This window comes from Muscardinus avellanarius (assembly GCF_963383645.1).
Source record: "Muscardinus avellanarius genome assembly, chromosome: X".
In the NCBI taxonomy this organism is placed as follows: domain Eukaryota; kingdom Metazoa; phylum Chordata; class Mammalia; order Rodentia; family Gliridae; genus Muscardinus; species Muscardinus avellanarius.
This window is the reverse complement of record NC_137792.1, coordinates 29,460,705-29,483,059: the sequence shown is the minus strand read 5'-3', so window position 1 is coordinate 29,483,059 and position 22,355 is coordinate 29,460,705.

Here is a 22,355-nt window from a genome sequence, read left to right as displayed (position 1 = left end):
CCATGTCATGCGTGTGGGAGCACAGCAGACTCCAAGGAAAGCAGGGCCGTGGCAGCAATTGTCTGGGTCCTTCATTTCAGGTCTCTCCCTCCCAGGTCTCGGAGAGGAATCTCCACATATGATGTGAGGAATTATTTATATTTTAATTAATTTAATATCTAATAGGCTTTAACAAAATTTTCTATGAGATATTTACATAAGAATATTATATATAGGTTATTATAAGCTTTTTTATTCAAACATCATTATTAAAAAAAACATAAAATCCAAACATCCTCCAAAAATGCTTCTCTGATATGTAAAGAATCAAACACAGACTATTGAATATTTTGAGTTAGACGATCCTTCAGTACTTCTGAAACTTTAAAATTGAAAGGTTTACATAGAATCATGAAATCATATTCAGAGTACAATGTGTCTAATTAGATTAACACAACTACATCTTTTTTATTGGTATTGGGGATTGAACCCAGGGACATTCTACCTCCAAACTATACCTCCAGCACTTTTTATTTTTTGTTTTTGAAAAAGGGTCTCACTGGGTTGTTGAGAGTCTTGCTACTTTTCTAAGACTGTTCTTGAACAGTCTTATCTTGTCTCAGCCTCCAAGTACCATGATTAAAAGCATATGCAAACACTCCACAGTAACACAATTATATATACTCATTCATTTGCAGACCCAGCTCACAATTACATTTGAAACCAGTCAAACATATTTGACTGAAACATATCTGACAAACATATCTGAGAGTGTTGATGAATGAAGACAGGTTGAGAGTAGTAAAGATTTAAAATTCTTCTAAGTATTTAAATATGGAGGCTTTATTAATTATTATGCATTGATTATCTTGCATATGCCATGGATGATGCTGGAAAATATCTACAAGTGGCTGTAAGTTCCATTTATACCCCATTTTTGCTGTGTCTCCATTGCTGGGTGACTCATCTCAATTATTGTGGTTATCCTTCTCAGTAATTCTTCCCTAGGATTAGCAAGTCTAAACAATTTAAAAATTATAAAAAATCAATTTAAATAAAAATCAATTTAAAAAGTCTTTTGTGTCCATTGATTTTCCCTTGCCTTCATGTCAAATGTGCCCTTTTTTTAGTAAGCAATGATCTGTTATCTATCACCAAGTATGATTTTCTAAAATTTTATGTAACTGGAAACATATCGTATTTGGTCTGGTTTATTTTATTCAAGATAATTATTTTCAGATTAATTTACAAATCATGTACATTAATTGTTCATTTCTTTTGTTGCTATTCAGAATTCTGTGGTATTTATATGCTGAAATTTATTTATTAATTTACTTGTTGAAAGACATTTTATTTGTTTCCAATTTTGACAATTTCAAATAAATTTGCTATGTACATCTCGCTATAAACAAACAAATAATTTTTTCAAAGACATGCTTCCAACTACCTGTGATTAAGAAAAAGCTCTAAGTAAAATGCCTGGATGAGATGGTATGTGAAGAGTTGGAGGAGGGAAGGGAAGGGAAAGGAGGGGAAAGAGAGAGAGAGAGAGAGAGAGAGAGAGAGAGAGAGAGAGAGAGAGAGAGAGAGAGAGAGAGAGAGGGCTATATGGAAGAACAGGCTTTATTGAGATAAAACTTATGGAGAGGATCTCTAATAAAGGATGGTGCCCATGTTTGCTTATTTTCTGAGTTTTTATATAGGCTATTTTGGAGGGAATTTCAAATTTTGCCAGGTAGTTCTGAAAGTGGAAATAGGAAGTTCTTAAGGCCAAAATGTGGTGGTTGGCAGTTACTAATGGGTTATCTAAGGGTTCCAAGTTTTGTGCCAAGAAAGATATGGGGCATTCCAGTAAGCAAGATATGGGGACTTTTCAGTTATCAGAGGGCCTTGTGAAACGGCAGTTTCACAAAATGAAGTTGCTTTTGCTCTGGCCATCTAACAATATGCACATGTTTAACTTTTAAAGAAATGAGGACAGGGACAAAGGCCAATTGCATCCAAGGCTTACTTGCCATCATCAAAAAAGTAAACTCTCAGGATGTTTTTTTATCCCTTCCTTCCTTATTTCCTTCCTTTCTTCATCTTTTTGTTTTTATAGTACTGGGAACTAAAGATTGAATCCCAGGCAAGGGCATTCTATCTCCTACCTACACCCCCAGTGCTTTTTGTTTTTTTATTTTGAAACAGGATCTCTCTAAGTTGCTGAGGCTGTCCTTGAACCTGTGATCCTCCTGTCTAAGCCTCACCAGTACTTAAATACAGGCATGAACATTCATGACTTTAAATTGTTAATTGCAGAGATTTGTACTTTCTTCTACTCTATACCTAAGTGTTCTCTTAACTGTAGTAACTCATCTTTATCACAAAGTAGAGCTGTTTATATAGAATGTGACATGGATATGAAAATATTATATTTGGTACAGGCTGACTAACTGACCTTGTATTTTTCAGAATTTAGTGTTTTTCAGGAAAATCAAACAAAACAAAACATTTTTGTAATGTACCTAAAGCCAATTAATGTTCTGAACTCTATCCCACCCCTATCTCCCTTTTGGATAAATAAAACTAGTTTTTTCTTCTGTATTCTGAGCAAGCCTAACATTCTCTAGGTCAGTGCTTTGCTTCTCATATGTTCCAGCAGTAAGTCCCAATAAAGAATATTGAGTCTGTCACAGTTGTGATTCTGATTCTGCTGATGAAGAGCATAAGAACCCACCTAGCCTGCATCAAAACGGCAGGCAATTTTCCAAGTGTGCCCTGTTTTTAACTCCCACCAAAAATGTATGAGAGCTCCCATTCTTCCACATCCTTGAACATACTTAGTGTAGTCAGGTTTTTTTTTTTTTGTACTTGGGATTGACACCCAAAGAATTCTAACTTTGAGCTATATCCCTCAGCCCTAATTTATTTTAAATTTTAAAACTGTAGGGATACTGGGGTAATAACCCCCTCATATTATAGAATTAAGGTAGGATCCTTGTAGAAATAAGATATTTGAATATAGAGTTAAGACATAGAAGTAAGGTAAGATTGGAAACAGAATGAAGATCTGTAAACCCAGATGCCCAGAAGGGCCCCTCCAGCTTGTTGGACAAGGTCTCTGTCCTCCCTGCGCTGCCCCCCACCCCCACAGCTGCGAGCAACATGGGCCCCAAATCTCTGAGCTAGATCAACCCTCTCCCTCCGGCCTCTGGAACAAGGCCATTCTAATTTGCTCCCCAGACAGGTTCCTCAGCGCAGAGATAAGCCTGGCCCAGCCAAGGTAAATGGGAAAGGCAGCCCCTCCTCGGACGGGGATTTTCCAGTCCAAAGAACATTTTACAAGCACTTTCACTCAGGCCGGGTCTGGTTTATGCGGAGAATTCAGAATGAGGACAGGAGGCCACATGTGTGTCTTCCTCGCTTGCTCTCATCCTTGTAATGTTCTGCAGGTCCTCCGCAGATCCCCGCGGGAAGGCCAGGGGCTTTCGACAGTCATACCACCGCGTAAGGCCCTGTGCGGGGACTGAGCGGCTCCCGGCTGTGCCCAGGGTGGCCGCAGGGCAATGTTTGGAGAGGTACTCCTCCCCTGCAGTGCCAGGGCCCAAGAGGACCCTCTGGAGGGATCTGGATGCTGAGGCCGGTGTGGGCAGCAGGATGGATACGAATATTTCTGGCTCACAGGAACGGAGTCCAGAGCCCGGCTGCAGGGCAAGTCTGAGGGGTTAGGAAGAGAAGGGGGTAGAAGGGAAGGGCCAGTCAGTTCTAGGACAGCGGGCCTGCAGGAGCCCATGGAGTGGAGCAGGCTGCAGGTCAGGACTGCCTGGCCTCGCCCTTGCATTACTCCTCTGAAGGCACAAGACAGGGACCCCTGCAGTCCACCATGGGCCACAGCCTCAGGCCTGACCCCTGACCTCTGGCCAGGCTTCCCTGGTACTGTTAAGTATGGCTTTAGAGAATTAAGACATTGGGATTTAGGATTCAGAATCTAGTCAACTTGTAAGTCCAGGTCTTTCTTTAATAACTGTCTGCTCAAGTTCTGGCTTCTGTACAACTGCTTATGTATATGTTCAACATCTGTTCGGTAATAGTCTTTTTTATTTTAGACTTGCTTGATGTTTAAAGAATATTAGAAATTGCTTTTTAGGAATTGCTTTTAAGTGCTTTAGAATGTAAAAGTAGTTCTGTCTGAGTTACAAGCCTGTATCTACCTGGAAACATCTGCATTCCACAAAATTGGCCAGAGGCAGCCCTAGTGAACGAGCACATACCATAAGGGAGATAAGCAGTCTTTGGCGGGCTCGGACTCTTGGCGGGTTCTGACTTCTGGCGGGCTCAAAATTATTGGTTGTACTTGTTTGTCCTTGTATCTGATTGGTTGTATTCTAAGGTTGGTGGGCTCTGACATGTGTATCCACTTCCTCCTGGGGCTGTAAATCCAGACCCTGAAGTGAGCTCTCGATTGAATTCCGACTGCTTTCCTTGCTGTCTACTGAAGCTAACACTAGCTTGGCCAGAATCTCACTCTGGTAGCTGCTGGGCAATTCCTCAACTGACAGTCAAGCTAGTGAAGGAATTTCGACCACTGGCTAGCCAGTAAAGAGCTGCAGCACAATAAACCCTGCCTGTGTGTTACATCCTTGGTGTGTTCTTCGTTATTTGGGTAAGGGGGTGATTCTCAGATCCTAACAAAACAAGCTCTCATTAAGTTGCAGAAGACCTCAATAAGTTGCTGACGCTGGTTAAAAACCTGTGATCTTCCTGTCACAGCTCTGAAATATTGGGATTACAAGCATGAGACACCACACCCACTTTATATTGTGGTTTACATGTGGTGGCGCATGCTCGTAATCCCTGCGCTTGGGAGGCAGAGACAGGAGGATCGTGAAGGTTTGAAGCCAGACACGCTGGCTTAAGAGACCCTGTTTCCATATTTTTTAAAAAAGTATAAAAATAGGTCTGGGAGTGGAGCCGAGAGGTAGAAGGGTTTCCAGGAACCCCAGTACCACCAAAAAAAAAAACCCCAACAATATAATGATGTTGAGAATCATGTTTATTTTTATATATTAATATTCTTTGGTAAAACATTTGCTCAAATATTTCTCAATTTTTATTGTTTTTCATGCTAAGTTTCAAAATTTTATGTATTTATTGTATTAATCCTTTATCTGGTATATGTTTTCCAAATATTTTCCCCCAGTTTGTCTTGTCATTGAATTCTTTTAACTGTGTGTTTTGGAAAGAAGCTTTTAATTTTGACAAAGACTAACTTATATAGATTTTAAAAATGTAGTTTCAATAGGATCTTGAACAATTGCTGCTTTGGTATTTTGCTCCAGTAATAAAATCCTATTCTTTTATTTCTAAAGCAAAAACATACCTCTTCTCTATAAGAACTCTAAATCCTTTAGATTTTTAAGATCCTGTTCTATTATATATAGAACTTTCTCTTATTTTCATGTTAAGAATGTGGTATAGAATGAACAACCAGTTCAAAGAATAAAGTTTAAATGAAGAAGGAAACTCTAAAAAATTATACTTGAGGGTACCAAAGTGAGCTACTCGGATTCTAGACATTGACACATCTCATGTGCTTCCCAGGATGTTCACAAAGGCACCATGAATGAGGCTCTATCTTTGTGATACAGATAAATGATACTAACATTTTTCAATTTTTTAATTGTTTTTACCATGGTATGTCAACTAAACATTATCCTCAGGAAGGCTATCTATCATCTATTTATTATCTATCATCTATTAATCATCTATGTATAATCCATCATCTCTTTATATATGTATATGTATACATATATGTATATATCAGATTTTGTTGAGCAGTGGAAAGAATTTTCCTAAGACAATTACAAACTTTTTTTCCAGAGAAACTGTGAGTATAAAACTAGCAGGAGATGTACAACACAAAGTAAAGACAAATGGCACACACTAGGTTTCTCTATATGTTTTCTAGCATCCATGTAATTTCTTTTCCTTCACATTATCTTTTGATCCCCTACTGCAGGGGACATAAATGAAAGAGAGTGAGTTATAAATGAGGTTAAAATATAGAGAAAGAAGATGAAGAGAGACAAGAAGGAGGAAGGTAGTAAAATGATAAAAGAAAAAGGATTAGAGAAGGATTTGTAGGACCCATCAGGCTTCTTCTTCAGCTCCTCTGAATGTATAGAGTAATATAGTATTAAAGAAACACAATTTTATTAAAATCCATTTGATCTTGTATAATATAATGTACAGAGAGCAAATACTTATCCAAAAAAGAAATCTTCTTGACAGAATTAATGAATCTTCAAGAAATACACAAGTGGATATAATCTCAGCCATACAGAGATTTTCCTTCAGAGCATTCCTCTTAACAATACAGAGTGGTGAGGCACGAAGCCAGTGCAGGGAGGAGGGTGGGTGTGAGAGAACCAAGTGCAAAGGCAGCAGAGACCTTGCTAGATTTACTGGTTGCCAAGGAAACTGACTTTTGAAGATTCTCTGCTGTATGAAATAGTTTAGGTTGACCAGTGAGAAATCCTTTGCACCATGTGAATGACTTTGCTATTTTTCCCATCTAAAGCTTATTTATTCTGCAGTAGATTTGGTGATATTCAGACATTACTTCATGTGCAACTTTTCATACTCTATTCCAGGGAAATACATAGACCTTGGTAAGTCATCCAAACTTCTCTAAGCCCAGGTTTCTCAACATTAAATTAGGCCTAATGGAAAATTAACTCACTTGTTTATTGCAAGGATTAGCTAAGACAATGAATGAAAATAATTTTGTGCACACTTCAAACAGAAATAGTGATCAGTATTTATTTTCCCCCAAAATTACTAATATAAGATTGCAGTGCTCAGCCTTTATACTTAAATCTTGATATATAAATTTTATAGAATAGTAGAGAATTACACAACATACAATTTTTTTTAGGTACTGGAAATTGAACCCAGGGGCATTCTACCTCTGAGCTACACCCCCAGCCTTATATTTTTATTCTGCATTTTTAAGCAGGGTCTCACTAAGTTGCAGAAGGCCTCACTAAGTAGCTGAGGCTGGCCACAAACCCAAATCCTCCTGTTTCAGTTTCCCAAGTACTGAGATTAAAAGCTTGTGCCTGGCCGGGCGTGGTGGCGCACGCTTGTAATCCCCGCGCTTGGGAGGCAGAGACAGGAGGATCGCACAGGTTGGAAGCCAGCCGCGCTGGCTTAGGAGACCCTGTTTCCAAAAATAAAATAGGTCTGGGAGTGTAGCCCAGAGATAGATGGGCTTCCAAAAACCCCAGTACCACCCCAAAAAAAAAAAAAAAAAGCTTGTGCCACCACCACGCCCGGCTTCACAAAATACAGTATCTAACTTTAAATATTATTTATTTACTAGGTAACTTTTGTTTATTAATTTTTTATGAGACCTTACAGTTTTAGTAGTCAATTTTTTTATTGGAGCATTGTAGTCATACATCTTAGTAGGGTAAAAGTTGATAGAGGAATGCATGCACACATCACTCATTTAGCCCTTACTCAATTTCCACCCTGTTCTCTCTCCCTTCCCTTCTTCTCATGGTTGGCTTAGTGATTGTTGTTGATGTTTGTGAATGTACATCACTTAAAATATATTTTTATATAAAAAATCAAGTTTGGCATGGTAACAGATGCTTGTGATTCCAGTACTTCAGAGGCTTAGACAGGAGAATCACAAGCTCACAGCTAGCTTCAATAACTTAGTAAGATTCTGTTTCAAAATAAAACAATGAGATAGAGCTGAGGGTGTAGCTCAGAGGTAAAATGCCCCTGGATGCATTCTCCAGCACCCACAAAAAGTCAAAAAATCAGAATGTTTAGCAAAAGAAATAACTATTTGTCAAAATAAAATCTTGTGTTACTGAAGAAACTTAACAGATTTATTTACTATTCAAACTATATTTTTCCGAACAGTCTTTTCAGATAGCTTGAAAAATTCCTTCAACCAGTATCTTAAAGATGAGAGATAATTTTACTCATTGCAAGTTTTCTGCTACACGTGATATTTTTTCAGATCATTACAGAAGTTTTCTATGACTCTGTCAAGCTCAAGCTCCATAGCCAAATTTTTATTTGTTTCATTCTAAATAAATTGCCCTTAGCAACTATTCAGTATAATATGGAGAACAATGTAAGCATATTTATATTAGTATGATGGAAAGTAAACGATCATTTTTCAGAAATACACTTTTTTTCTTTTGTATCATTATTTGCTGCATTTGGTTTGAAGTTTCATTGTAGACAGTTTTCTGGGTTTTATATTATTTGTTATAACAATGGTAGAGAAGCCAACTGCTTGTTTCTTTGACAATACTGAAAAACCAAGAGTAAATGTCCAATTAAAATAGGCAGTTGTTTAGAAATAAAACAGTAAGACAATATTTCATTGGAAAAAGAATGTAGAGACTAGATGGATAATTCTAAGATGATCATTTTCAAATGTAATATAAATAAAAGCTTAAATTAGCCGGGCGTGGTGGCTCACACTTGTAATCCCAGCATTCAGGAAATGGAGACTGGAAGATCTCATTTTGCTGACAGCCTCAGCTACTTAGCGCAGCCATTCCTAACTCAGTAAGACCCTGTTTTGAAAAATAAATAAATAAAAAGAGACTAAAATATAGGACCAGGAGTGTAGCTCAGAGGTAGATTGCCCCTAGGTTCCACCCCCAGTACTGAAAAAAAAAAAAAAAACTTAAACTACTAAATAGACCTATAATAGCTCCATTGGCTTTTTTCATCTATTTTGTTTCTAAGGATAATTATTTAATTTAATTTTTATGTAGTTTTACAATATATGGTCTTGTTATCCTCATATAGGGCATTTTAAAAGTTTTACAAGTGGTTACCTAATTTCTATTTATTCGGAATGATAAAATTGCAATACACAGTAAAAGACTTAGTTGGAGAAAGCAATTATATGCTACGTTTATAATGGACTGGAATAAAGAAAGTAGAGAATGTGTACTTTTAATCTTGAGAGCAAGCCATAAGATATGAAATACTAATTAGGATTTCTTATTTTTATTTTATATGCATATTCAAATGATATAAAATAAAATAGTCATTCTACTTATATTGATTTTAACTTTTTATTGGTACATTTTAATTATACATGATAGATTAATAGTGATACATATATGCAGGTAACATTATTTTATCTGTTTCCTTTCTTGAACTCCTTTTTTCCTTTCTTTTTCTTTCCCTCACCCCTTCCACTCTTCTGTTGGTCTCAATTCTCATTTTCATTAATGCCCTTTTGTTTTTTATTTTCTTTCTAGCTATCCCATATGAAAGAAAACATATGGTCTTTGATTTTCTGAGTCTGACTGATCTCCCTTAGTATGATCTCCAGTTCCATCCATTTTCCTCCAAATGACATATCATTCTTTTTTTCTAATACCTATTTTTAATATATATTAAGTTCGCAAATTATGTAGGATGTGTAGATTTATACATATTGTTTTAACTTATCATTTAATGTTATGAAAATAAGACATCACATATTTAAATTGAGAATATGTTAAGCCGGGCATGGTGGTGCACACTTTCAATCCCAGCATTTGAGAGGCTGAGACGAGAGGATTGCTTTTAGCTGACAGCCTCAGCTACTTAGTGAGGCCCTCTGCAACTTAGTGAGACCCTGCTTCAAATTAAAAAGAATAAAAAGTAGGGCAGGGTGTGTAGCTCGGAGGTTGAAGGCCTCGGGTTCCATCCACAGACCCCCCCCACACACACACACACAAAGAATATGTAATTATAGAACTAAGCAACTTAATTATGAATATCTCATCTAAAGATGACAGTCCCAATTCTCATTTTCTGTGTTAATTTTTTCCAAGTGAGGATTATTTCTTGAGCTCTATTATCTACTTACAGCACTTCTCATTTGTTACGTTTCTCAAGTTCCAATGCCTTGGTACTTTTCTTGTTAATATTTATGTCTTACATGCTACTTTTTATACATTTAGTTCAATATAATTAAATATTAGAGTTAAATTCAAAGTGATACAAGCATACATGCATACAGCACTTGATACACTTCTCTTTGCATCCTTCCATACTTCTGAAAGATGTCCATCATTATGCTGCTGTAGCTGATGCTAAAAGAACTGAGCCATTGCATTTATTCTCCTCACTTTCTAAGAGGAGCTACTTCCCTTTGCAAATGAACAGCTTGAGAACTGCCTATTTGGTCTTGGCAGTCAAACCATTAAGAGGGAATTAACACATACTTTAGGTCTAGTTTTGCTCTTATCATTACCAAGTACATTTTATTTGAATATTGATAAATGTTCAAAATTCAGACTTTTCCATCAGAAGCAAATATTTCCAAACATTCAGTTTCCTTGCCAATTGTTTATTTAACATCTTATTTTAAATGAAATATTGCTCTCTAACTTATTTTATCCAATTGAATTTAAATTGTTTCTTTTTAATCTCTTTGAAGATTGTCCAAGATTATTTAATTCAAATTCTTAAACTTTCTAGATTTTTAATTCTTCATCTTTGGAAAAAAGGATAGGTTAATTTAAATATATGTATCCTCACATATAGAATGAACATACATCCATTATAGTCAATGTGGTACAAATATTCACACTTAAATTAGTCTACATTATCTCAGATGATATGCCAGACTAATGGCTACTGGTGGCCAATTGTACTATTATATTAATTAGTGGAATCTCAATTATTGATTGGCTATATCAAGAACCTGAAAGTTGAAAAAGAGGGAAAAATAATATAATTTCAAATGAAAGCACTTTGCTATTGCTACTATTTACATTTAATTTAAATATTTATTGATTATAAGTAACCATCATATTTTAAAATATTGATGAAATATTTCCACTTGAAGAATTTTTTTGTAATACTGAGGATTAGATCCAGGGGCACTTAAACTCTGAGCATCTCAAGCCATTTTTATTTTTAACTTTGAAAGAGTCTTTCTAAGTTACCATGCACTGGCCTCTAACCTGTGATCCCATTGTCTCAGCATCTTTCTATTGACATTATAGGCAATGGCCACTATACCTGGCTTCTTAACCCATATTCTAATTGGATTATTGTAATTTTTTCTCTAAGAATTTTTATAGCTTCCTTATATATCAGATACATAGTTTGTAAATATTTTCTTTCATTTTGAATGTTGTTTTATTCATTTTGCTTATGATTTACCTTGCTCTGAAGATGTTTTTAGTTTATCATATGCCCACTTTTTAATTTTTCTTTTGTTGCCTGCTTTTGATATCATATCCAGAAAATCATTGACAAAGTCAATAATTGTATCCTAAAATTTTTTCTTGAGTATTTAAGATTGCAGGTCTTATGTTTAAGTCTTTACTCCATTTTAAGATCCCTTTTGCATATGGCATAAAGAAGGGCACAATTGCATCCTTTTGCATATGGATAGCCATTTTCCTTAATCCATTTTTATTCCCATCATTAAATAACACTAGATAATTTATAAATACTAGTGATTTATTTACCTAGTGGTTCTGGAGGTTGAGAAGTATAAGAGCATGGCACAAGCATCTGGTGAGGACCATGCTGCAATGTAACAGGACAGAGGTTGTGGCAGAGTGAAACGGAGCAAGTGTCCCAGGGAGAGCAAATCTACTCTCTTAAATCTTTCTGTTTCAAATATAAGTTATTTGGTAGGGTTTTAAAATGTTTTATTCCTCCTTATTTTAAAAGATTTGAATTAACAGAAAAAATGTATTTATTTTTCTCATAAACATGAACTTTTGAAGTATATTTACATTGTGTGATGATTTAATATAGTTAATTATATGTACACCACGGGCATGGTGGCACACTCAGCATTTGAGAGGCTGAGACAGGAGATCGTGGTTCGAGGACAGCCTCAGCTACTTAATGAGGCCCTTTGCAACTCAGTGAGACCCTGTTTCAAAATAAAGAATAAAAAATAGGGATGGGGTGTAGCTCAGAAATAGAATAACCCTGAGTTCCATTCTAAGTACTGCAAAAAATATTTTTCAAAAGCTTAACAGTATTTCATAATTATTATTAAAAGAAAAAAACAGAGTAAAGACATGTGAAGCAAAAAGTGAAAGCTTTGCATATCTCAACAACTATAATCTCAGAGATAACTATTACTAAAAATTTTCATACATTTGTCCAAAGAACAGCACATATGTATTTTCTTCAAGCATAAAGGTTTGTGTAAGGGCAAACACATATACCACATAGATAATAATTTTATGAAATGATATCTATATTACATGTGATGCAGTCTGAAATTCCAATCTATTCTGTATTGAAAATATGCTAGTACTGATCATTTTAAGTGACTTTCTAAACTAAGTCAAAAGCTGTAGTATAAAATTTGTTACTATAATAGGCTCATCACAAGAGTCACAGATAGTCATGGACTTAAAAATCTAAGATTACAAGCGTGGTGGCGCACGCTTGTAATTCCCGCGCTTGGGAGGTGAAGACAGGAGGATTGCACAGATTTGAAGCCAGCCTCGCTGGCTTAAGAGACCCTGTTTCGCTGGGTATGGTGGTGCACGCTTGTAATCACCGCGCTTGGGAGGCTGAGACAGGAGGATCGCACAGGTTCGAAGCCAGCCTCAGCTACTTAGTGAGGCTCTCAGCAACTTAGTGAGATCCCGTTTCCAAATAAAATATAAAAAAGGTCTGGGAGTATAGCCCAGAGGTAGAAAGCCTCTGGGTTCCACCCCCAGTACCACCAAAAAAAAAAAAAAAATCTCTATGGAGGTAGGATATTTCTAGTGTCATAGACTTATTATGAGATATTTTTAAGGTTGTCAAATACTAGTAACTGAGCAGGGTGTGGTAGTATAAACCCGTAATCCTAGTACTTGGCCTGCTGAGACAGGATGATTGCAGGTTCAATACCAGCATCAGCAGTATTAGGGAGGCCCTCAGCAATCTAGCAAAACTCTTTCAAAATAAAATAGATACAATATAATACCCCTGGGTTCAATCCCAGCAAAACACACACACACACACACACACACACACACACACACACACACACGAAACAAACTGTTTGATTCAAAATAGGTAATTTTCAGGAATTTTGTTTACTCATGTGGGATAAGCTTTAAATCACCTGTAAACACAGAAGTATTTGTATTTTGATCTAATATTTAATAGCCACTCTGATACTAATAATGCCAAATGACGGATTTCTTCTGTGAGATGCCTATCTTATCCATGAATAAGATAGGCAAGAATGTCCTCATTTTGGGGACATTTGTGGTGATGCATTTTGCCAAGTGCTTCTTTTTATTCTCTTGAGCTTGTGCACACTTTTAAAGTCTTGCTCCAGGAATATTGTACTCTTAAAAAAACACCTCCTAGAAGTGTACATCTATCACTGTCAAGTAAAAACTAAAAAAAAATATTGTGTGGAATGATCTGTTTAATGGTCAACTGATATTGAGTGTTCAATGACAATTTTAGCATCATCTCCAGAGTTATATAAGTTCTGACTTAAAAATTAATACTTATCCTCTATAAATCAAACTTAGTATACAATTCCAGATAAAGAATGATGATTTTGATGTTTTAGTGTCAAAAATTCAAGATCAGGCAGATATATTTGCTAATTTTTATTAACATTTATGATAATAATCCCTTGCATAATGAATGTTTTACAGGAAAATCCATAACTGAATATCAAAATATCATAACAGCATAGATATTATTAGTTTAAAAAATTAAAAGCTGAATTAAACATAAAATTACTCTAGAAGGACTATAAAATTATTTATTATCAATAAGTCTACTGAATGCTATTACAATTTTATTAGTTGTCCCTTCTTAATTATTGCAAATAAGCTTTTGAAATAATTATCTTTTAGCTAAGTTTTTGAAAAATATTTTCTTGAACCTTCTGTAAATTATTTTGTACTATAATCAGATTTAATGTGGAAACTAATTCCCAGAATTTAGTATTGGATTTATATTTTAGTTTCAAGTCAAGGTAATGCTAGTATCTAGAACTAACTACTCATCTTACAAAAATAGTCCTTAGTAAATCTGAAATTTGTTACTTAGATATTTTAAGTTCAGTTTTATCTGTTTTCTAAAAAAGGTGACCTAACAATTATTAGAAGACAAAGGTAGAAGAGTCCATTCAGGAGTAAAATTGATCAAATTATGTTTTTTTTTTGTAATATTGGGATTGGAGCCCAGGGGCATTATAATTCTGAGATAAACATATATAATAATAATATTATGTAAGATTACTTTGTCTTTATTCTTACATAGTGAATTAATTTTAAGATCACTTAAATCTGCAGATCCACACATTTATAAATGTATTTGATTATATTTTTACAGTCTGCATTACATCTTGGGATCTCTCAAACACTTAATTTCCTAAAATTACAAACATTAAGTTTTGCTATTTATGTAGAAATTTCTGCAGGTTTTGACAAATGCATAAGCTCATATCTGTACCCTTATAGTGATCTGTGGAACAGTTTAAGCACACTAAAATCTCTGTGCTTCATGTGACATTGCAGGGCAAGTTTATTGTTGTTTGATTTCCTCAATATTTATTTGTTTTAGAAAATATGCATTTTCCTTTTATTTTAGAAAGATAATTTTGCTAGACATAGCGTTCAACTTGTCATTTTTGTATTTTTCTTTCAATATTTTAAGTATTTTACTTCAGTGGCCTCTTGCTTTTATAAAATTTTATGAAAATTTCAAAACAATTTATCTTTTTTTCTCTATAGATAATGTGTTTCTCTTTTCTGCTGGAGACCAGCTCCAGCTAAGTCAGGGGTTCTCAAAGGTGGTTGAGGAGTCAGCCCTCGAGGGAATGAGAGACAGTTGTTCTTGGAGGATCTGGAGGTGTGACTTTGCCATTTGGAGTCAATGCTTTACTTTTGTATGCTTTTACATGGAAGTATTTGGTATTAACACCTTTTGGCAACACTTATTTTTACACAAATTCCTCAACACACACCTATCCCGATGAGCTCATATCCCAATACTGTAGTTGAAAAAATACCCGAAACTATCCAAATTAACATCCTACAATTCATTCTGGTTGCCTAGCCACAAAAATCAATTCTATCCTAATAATAACCTAACAATGTAACTGAATAGCTGCAGAGCACGTTCACACCCAAGGCTAAACCAAGAGTACAGAAAATACAAGGGTCTTTTCCATTAGAAAGGACACAAAGATTATAAAATTTCTTTAAAGGGCACAAGGCATTTTACTTTTATTTTTCATATTTTAGAAGACAAAGTGTACAATTTATTTTTTAGTTCTGTTGAAAAGGGAAGGTCTTGCCTGGCCTATCTCTCAGTCACACATAATAAACTTTAAACTTATCCTTAACTACGAAGTGCTAAAATCACTGTTTCTACCTCTAAAATTAACTTCTAATTTTATCTGGTATTTTGACCACTAGATATGTTATTAACTTATTCTAACCTGAGCACCAAACCCACACTAAACTTATTCTATAATCTAACATACAATGTCTACACCTAATTTTCTATAATACTTATATTGTTTACTAAGAACATTCTTTTGTGCTTTAGTAAGCAGGCACCAAGGAGATCCCTGCCTACTCAAACTCAAACTAAATAAAAAATAGACTTTTACTATTTTCGTGCCAAAACCCATTTTCCCTTAACCCTTACTATCCATTCTCCATCCTTATTATTCCCATAAAGGATGGTGGGGACATATGTATTGATTAGCTCTGGCCCCCTGAAATGGCAACCATGGACACTCTTTAATAATATAAGCTAGCACAATTAATTTTGTAGGCATCATGTCAGGCTTTTCCTTAAAAGACTCAACATCTATAAACAACATGTAATTGAATCTCTACTAGTCAGATTCTTACTATTTGGGATTTTACGAATTTCGGAGCAATTCCCAGGTTTCTTAATACCCTCTTTCCTGTAACATCTTTATATGCAAAGAACACTATGTCTCATTGAGACCACCCAGATCTTTTGGCTTGATTAATAATCCAATTAGAGCACAGAATACAAAACAGGATCAATGTGATTGTAGTCACTATCTTCCCACCTTGCAGGAGTCCTCCTCTTGCTGGGACCTTGTCAAAGAGCTTGAGCGACCTGGGCCTTGCCACTTTTCTCTCTGACTTCTTTTAAGATTGGGTCTATAATTGTTTACAGTATTAGTATAATATGGATACTGTAATTTTTGTTGTTATTTATGCTGCTTGATATTCTATGAGATTTCTGGATCTGTGATTTGATATCTGCCATTGATTTGGAAAATTCTTTTTTTTATTTTTTTATTGGTGCATTGTAGTCGTACATCTTAGTGGAGTATAAGTTGGTAGAGGCATACATGCACATCACTTAGCCTTTACCCAATTCCCATCCCGTTCCCTCTGCCCACCCTCCTCCTCACGTTTGGCTTATTGAACAACTTTGATATGTTCTTGAATGTACATCCTGTACTTTAAGAAATTTTTCTCTTCTCTTCCCATCCTCTCAGGTCACCATATTTGCTCATCCACAGTTTCTCCTTTTTTTGTCTAGTTTCTCCTATGACCCATTTCTTCCTAGATTCTACATATTAGGGAGAGCATCCAATTTATTATTCTTTCCAACTGACCAATCTCACTTAGCTTAATGATCTGCAGTTCCATTCATTTCCCTGTAAATGACATAATTTTGTTCTTTATTGCTGAGTAAAATTTCATTGTGTACATATCACATAGTTTTGTAATCATTCATCTGTTGATGGACATCTTGGATGATTCCATAATTTAGCAATTGTGATTTGTGTAGCTATGAACATAGATACACATGCATTAGTCTGGTAGCTTGGTTTCCATTCTTTTGGGTAGATACCCAGAAGTGGTATGACTGGATCATATGGTAGGTTTATCCTTATTCTTTTGAGGATCCTCCCTACTCTTTTCCAAAGTTGTTGTACTAATTTACAATCCCACCAACAATATATTAGAGTTCCCACTTTGTGGGGAGCCACTAAGGTCTTCCCCTTATTGCCAAGACTTTGCTGCCCACTCCATCTCGGCATCTACATGTGTGAGAATCCATGTAGTCATCGGCGATTAGCCCCGAGAGAGGGCATCGTCTCTGGCCAAAAAACTCCTCCACTCTTAGATATTCTTTCATAACTACTATCCTTTTGGTAATGATTCTTTTAACTTTCCACTTGAAATTGCTCCGGTGGAAAAAAGATCAGGACTGTGAGTGAAAACAGAATCCATGTCCTTCCAGTAAACTTTCAGCCTTGCTCAAATGGTAATTAGATGAGCCTTGTTCAAATGGTAATTAGAAGCAGCATTCCAGTCCACCTTCGACCTTCAATACAGCGACACCACCTGGTTAAAAATAGCTATGTCAAAACAAAGGACAGATAAAATAGATGTGTAAAGATGAAAAGAAAGAAAATATGGTGAGAATAAGAAAGTATTTTGTATGAAGAAGAGCTTATCCTGAGATTGGCCCGAATGGGAAAGAGAGAATTAGGGTAATCAGAAAAGAAAAGAAAGTTGCAGAAGGTTAGTGATAGGAATATGGATTATTAAAAGAAGGAAAATGCTCAGCTGCTAGAGAAATATATCTGACAACTAAATCTAAAGACTTCATGTTATTTCTTGGTGTTTACCTGCTAAACTGTGTCATGAGTTTGTTTAAGTTTTCAGACAGCGGATAGTATTGCAGACAAAATCCAGCAGACATTCATCGAAATTCCCTAGATCATCATGAAGGAACACGGATTTTCCTTAAGATAACTCTATGAAAGCTGGAATCTCGGACTTAGTCCCCCATTATATATAAAGGAGGACATTGGACTAAGCCCTAGGAATGAAAACTCTTAAAAACTGGATTCTTCGAGTGATCTTAAAAACTAAATTCTTCAAGTGATTTTGGGTGTGACTTTTAGCCAAATAGAAGCCTCTGCAGCTGCAAGGCCAAAGGGGGCTGGGCTCCCGAGCACAAGGCCCACCTGAGATAATGGGACTGATTTCAAACACAAAGACCTGGAATATCCCGTGCTTTACTTTTGTCTTGTTCAGGGTTGGTAATTTGCATGCGTATCTCTCTTTTGTATCTTGGATGTTTTGCACTTCTTTTTACTAGAAACTCACTGGGAGAGGGGAATATATAAAAAATCTTGTGTCCAAAATAAAGTGTTTGATTGCACAAGAAGCATCGATCCATGTCAGGTTCTTTTTAAAAGCGCCGATCATAGGATTATTTTCCTAGGAAAGAACCGCTACAGATAAGAATCTGTAGAAAATCACTCTGTCCTTCCCCACCTTTACTGAGACCCTCGACCGCGAGCAAACTCGCGCCCCATTGGACTAGCTGGCTTTCAGCACCTTATTTTGTCTCACCTTTACTTAAAAGAGTACTTCTGACTGTTCTTGGCCCAGAGTCAACAAGGTATGAAGTCATTTGGGTTTCAAAGTAATTAAGATTCTTTCAGAATGATTGATACTATTGTTCTGTCTGCTAGATAAGATTAGGCTTATGTTATACTAAGGTATTGTTTGGCTTGCCCACAATGTATGTACTTTGTACTTGTCTTTCTTGCATTTCTGTGTAATCTGAAGCTAGAAAATGGATAAATAACCATGAGACAATAAACTCCAGGGTCTCAGAAGTGACTGGTGGCCCTCCCATGCTTGAATTCTTTAATCCTCACTCCTTTCTTTGGAACCTGTACTTTTGCCGGCTGGTTCCGGCACCACTTCTCCACATCCTTGCCAGCATTTGTTGTTGTTTGTGCTTTTAAAATTATTGCCATTCTAGTTGAAGTTAGGTGAAATCTCAAAAGGCACAAGAAACTAAAATGCAGATCAATATGTGGGATTGCATTATACTGAAGAGCTCTTGTAAAGCAAAGGAAACTATCAAAAACTTCAAAAGAGAGCCAATAGAATGGGAGAAAAATTTTGCCAACTATTCCTCTGATCGAAGGTTAATATCTGAAATAAAGAGAGAACTCAAGAAATTGAACACTAGGAAAAGAACTCTATCAAAAATGGGCAAGTGAATTAAAAAGACACCTCCAAAAGAAGAAATTCAAATGGCCAATAAATGTATTAAAATGCTCAACATCTTAGCAATCAGAGAGATAGGAAATTCTTAATCATTATTTATTTTTCTGCTACTTTGTTTCTTTTTTCTGACATGCCTATTATCCACACTTATACCTTTTTAACTCTATTTTTTTGTGATACTTGGGATTGAACCCTGGGATATTCTACCTCCAATCTACACTCTCAGGCCTATTTTTTTATTCTTCATTTTGAAACAGGGTCTTACTAAATTTGAAGGGCCTCATTAAGCAGCTGAGGCTGGCCGCAAACCTGAAATACCCGTGTCTTAGCCTCCCAAGAACCAGAATTACAAGAGTGCACCACCATGCAGGACTCTTTTTAACTATCTTAACATTTTTGTATAGTATGTTCCTTGACTTTATTCTATTTTTTATTTGACATTTCAATATAGAACGTTTCTATTAATATACATTCACAAATTATATCTTTAGATTTGTCCAATCTAATAATGATCCCATCACATATTTTATAGACTTTTTTACTTTGTAGAATTTCCTAGTGTTTCTTCCTTGAAATTTCTACAACTTTCCTTGTATTACCCATATATTCCTTTATGTTGTTTATTCTGTGTGTGTGTGTGTGTGTGTGTGTGTGTGTGTGTGTGTGTGGCACTAGAAATTAAATCCTGGTTCTTCTACCTTTGAGTTACGGCTTCAACCCTAATATATTTTATTTTGAAATAAGATCTCACTAATTTTCTAAGGACCTTACTAAGTTTCCGAGGCTGGTCTTGAACCTGCAACCTCCTGTCTCAGCTTTCCAAGTAAAGAGATTACAGGTATGCACCACCACACCTCGCTTTATGTTGTTTTGTTTTTAAGCCTTTAATGTGTTAATCATTTTAACTTTCCAGATGATAATTTAAAAATATATGCCATATTTTATTCTGGTTCTGATGCCTGATTTGTCTTCTCGATTGTATTTTTTTTTTCATTTTACCATGCCTTATCTTATTTTTTCTTAAAACTGGACATGGTGTACTGGGTACTAGGAACTATGTTTGACAAATGTTTCTTTGTCTTCCTTTTATCTCACCTTTGAAAAGACAGAAAATCTATTGAATATAGAATTTGGTTACTTTTATTATCCTACTTATATAAGGATTTATTAAAGTAGCTTCCCTTAGTTGTAGTAGGCTTTTGTTTTGGAGATTATTGTGGAATCACTTCATAATAGTTACTTCCCTTTTTTCTGTTCATAATTTCAAGGGATATTTTGTGTGTGTGTGGTACTTGGGGTGGAACCCAAGGGCTTTTCTCCTCCCGGGCTATACTTCCAGACCTATTTTGTACTTTATTTGGAAACAGGGTCTCACTAAGTTTCTAAGAGCCTCACTAGGTAGCTGAGGCTGGCTTTAAACCTGCAAGATCCTCCTGTCCTAACCTCCCAAGTGCTGGGTTTACAAGCATGCACAATCATGCCCAGCTACCAAGGGACTCTAAGATTGCTGAAAGTAAAGCCCATAAAAGTGTGGCGGTGGCACTCCCAAGACTGAATTACTAGTAGTTTTCATTCTCAAGCTCCATACTAAGTCTCCAGCAATTTTTCAGAATTTCCATTTACACTTTTCTACTAGTTTATGATTCTAGTGGTTTCTGCTCCAAACAATTTCAACTAATTTATATTTGATATTTGTTCCAGATTTCACTATGGTGATTTGACTTGTGATCTCAATTCTCTGATGGGACTGGAAGTGACTGGATTTGAGTTTAACTTTTTTCTTGTAAGGATGAAAGTGCTGACTTTCAAGATTTTAACATGTGAACCTAAAACCCAGAAGTTCATTATTCACTTTTAAATGAAAGTGGTGCTTCAAAGGGCAAGCCATTTCCCTGGATACCTCTGATTAATATGTAAGCAAATGTGTGCTCTATATATCTTTAAGATAAATTTTATTTTCAGATTATTTATATACAACTCTTTTCTGGATCTCTCATTAAAATCTATGCTTATAATGCTTCAAAGTAATGACTGCTTAGATCCGGCATGGTGGTACACGCTTGTAATCCCCATGCTTTAGAGGTGGAGACAGGAGGATCACTCAGGTTCAAAGCCAGCCTTGCTGGCTTAAGAGACCCTGTTTCCAAATAAAATATAAAATAGGTCTGGGTGTGTAGCCTGGAGGTAGAAGGGTTCCATCTCCAATACCACCACCAAAAAAAAAAAAAAAAAAAAAAAGTAACGACTGCTTAGAATTCCATAAGGGAGCAAAAACACTGAATACCTTTTATGTTGTTACTTTAATTTTGGTTACTAGGCAATAAAATGTTAGCCAGTGCCATTCTTTTTATTTTTTCTTTATTTTTTAAATTAGTGCATTGTTGTTGTAAATCTTAATGGATTACAAGATGGTAGAGGCAAACATGCACGTATCATTCAGTTAGCCCTTTCCCAATTCCGTCCCCACTTTCTCTTCCTCCCTTCTCATGTTTGGCTTAGTGATTGACTTTGATATATTTATGAATGTGCATCATGTACATTAGGAAATTAGAAAGTTTCCCTCTTTCCCCCCTCCCATATCCTCAAGTTTGTGGCCTTATTTGCTCATCTATAGTTTCTCCTTCTTTATATAGAGTTTCTCCTATGACCCATTTTCTCCCTAGCTTCCACATATTAGAAAGAGCATCAATTTCTTATTTTTTGTGACGGACTAATCTCACTTAGCATAATGTTCTCCGGTTCCATCCATTTCCTTGTAAATGGCATAATTTTGTTTTTCTTTATGGCTGAGTCAAATTTCATTGCGTAAATATGCCATAGTTTTGTAATCCATTCATCTGTTGATGGACATCTTGGCTGGTTCCATAGTTTGGCAATTGTTAATTGGGCTGCTATGAACATAGAATATGCATGCATTAGTTTGGTAGTTCTTTTTTAAATTTTTATATGGTTTTCCTACTTCAAAATAACACATTTTAACAATATAACCCACAGACAAAAAATAAATGGTACTTTTTACTTTTTACATCATGAAACTTCATTTGAATGTTAAATGTCATCTATTTTTATTAGAATTAAAAAGGGAAATGAGATGATAGAAAAGTCATGAAAGCTTTTCTTGTATACAAGTGAATGAGTTATTTTAATTCAGTGAGTAACAGGAATATAGGAGGGTATCTTGCAATGTAATTCCTAAGAGTGACCAGAGTTCACAAAACTATCTGTTTTGCTGATCAACACGCTCAGGAAAATTCCTCAGAGAATCCAAGAAACAGCTTCTGGAACCTCAACTAAGAAAAGGAGACTCAAAGAAAGACCCTATGCAAA